Raw genomic sequence first — 2,479 nt, 5'->3', positions numbered from 1 at the left:
GATGGTCTCTGTTGATTTTTATTTACCTTTATTTTTCCAGGAAGTCTCAGTGAGATTAAAATCTCTTTTACAAGAGAGACCTGGCCAAGGTAGCAGCCGTACAGTTTGACAACATATTAAAATACAACAAGTACAAAAATGAAAAGAAATATGAAGACATAGGATCTTCTCAACAAAAACAATCACATGCATTCATTACCACTTTCTTTATGATGCCTTTAAATTCACCGATAGACACCAATTTCTCTAGTTTTAAATATTTTTGCTAATTATTCCATGCCAAAGGTCCAAAATAGGAAAATGCAGTTTTCCCCAGTTCAGTAAAAACTCTAGGTACATTTAAAAGCAAACACTTTTGAAGAGCGCAATTGGTAACTGCCAGAACTACTGTAACACAAAGAAGAGTACAAAGCAGTGGTGTAGTCTACGTGATACGCAGGTGTACGCCGTATACCCACTAGGAAAGGCCAAGGATTTCCGTATACCCACTTAAAAAGCGTGAGGATACGTAACAATATCGTTTTGTGACAGAACTTTCATGCATAAATTCACCCCATCTGTGTTGCGAACACAGACTGTGGTTGCGATTGCGAATCACTAACGTATTTGGACCATTGGGGTTTCCGTGGCCTGTGACCTGATCTGACGTCACCTACCGAGGAGGAAAATCAGTTGCTTGGCGGTGTTTTGTGGTGCAAATTTGAAATTAACTAACTAATGTAAAAGAAGATCTGAAACGAAAGCAGACCCAAACTAAACTCTGAGTGTTTTCGGAAGCCTGCACCTAAAGCTACAGCAGCTTCGGGTGACATTTCACCCACAGCCCGAGTACACATGTATTTGGAAAGCTTTATAAACTACCAGTTCATTCAGTTCATAATATTCTGCAATGAAAGAGTTTTGGTGATAAAACTGAACAAATGTTTATCGTTCACTCTTAAATGTACATTGAAAATTGACAGCTGATAAAACCTGAGCTCCAGGTCCCATATTCATATAACATTTAAGGCTAAATGTAGCTCTTAAAGGTATAAAGTTCACCGAACTATCGCTACCAAAAATGAAAATTTCATAAAATTTCAAAATTTCATTTTTCAAAATATCATGTTTTGTGTTAAACAGAAGAAAGAAACTCAAACAGTTTTGGAACAAATTGAGGGTGAGGAAATAACACAATTTTCATTTTTGGGTGAACTTTATAACTTTAAGAGCTACATTTAGCCTTAAATGTTATATGAATATGGGACCTGGAGCACAGATTTTTTTTTGCTCAAGGGCACCTCAGTCGTGGTATTGCTGGCCCGAGACTCGAACCCACAACCTTAGGGTTAGGAGTCAGACTCTAACCATTTGGCCACGACTTCCCCGTCTCAAGATATAACATTCCAATGAATGCAGATGTAGGTGTAGACATTAGTCAAATACAAAGTACATTTATCTTCTCAGATTAGAAAAATCTTTTGTTTATCATACAGATGATATGTCTTTGTTTGTTTTGTCTTAATGTGACCAGAGTGTTTGGAAATGTGTTTAAAATGCTAAAACCTGACAGAATTTTTGGCTCATTCATAAAACTGCTCCACCCAGGGTGCTACATTTACATTTACAGATAACGATGGAAATGTAAACATGACAAGAAAAGTGCTTTGTGGTTTCCACAGACTTCTTATTGAACATGTGGGTTTGTTTTAATGGCAGCAACCGGCCAACTACGGGGGTGTCAATACTTTATTCCTGGAGTGGAATCAAACCCACAATAAAACGAAAGCTCACAATAGCATGCTAATACTTTTAATCTTTGAGGAAGTGACATCACACTGGGGGGGGGGGGATTGTGTAAAATATGCCATTTTGTTTGTTTTGTTTTGTATTTAAAAAATGTCATTTGTTATAATAATTAATCAAGATGCTTAATATTATTTAGTTCACATAAACACTTAGTGTTAAGAAAAAGGTTGCAATATATTACAGAATTATTATTATTATTATTATTATTATTATTATTATTATTATTATTATTATTAAGATAAGATAAGATATACCTTTATTTGTCCCACAATGGAGACATTTCTCTGCTTCAGCAGCACACAGAAAGAAATACGAATATATAAAAAGAATAGAGACAGAATAATATACAGTATAAACACAACATGATGTATAAATACAGAGAAGAAAAAAGAGATCGCTAGTAAGTAGTTACAATAACAGACATTGCACACAGGTAATAATAATATTGCACGTTTTTCAAAATTTCTGTTATTGCATGTGTTGTTTAAAATACTTTGTTATTGTTTTTTTATTACAGTTAAACAGTAATCCAGTCTGTAATTATGGTGACTGGTGACTTTTATTACTATTATTTGTATTATTATTATTAGTATTATTATTATTAGTATTATTATTTATTATACTTTTTTATATTGTTATTATTATTTATTGTTAGTTATTATTATTATTATTATTATTTATTAGTTTATTT

This window comes from Tachysurus fulvidraco, chromosome 15, assembly GCF_022655615.1.
Source record: "Tachysurus fulvidraco isolate hzauxx_2018 chromosome 15, HZAU_PFXX_2.0, whole genome shotgun sequence".
In the NCBI taxonomy this organism is placed as follows: Eukaryota; Metazoa; Chordata; class Actinopteri; order Siluriformes; family Bagridae; genus Tachysurus; species Tachysurus fulvidraco.
The sequence above is the reverse complement of the archived record's forward strand: the minus strand, read 5'-3'. Positions refer to the sequence as shown.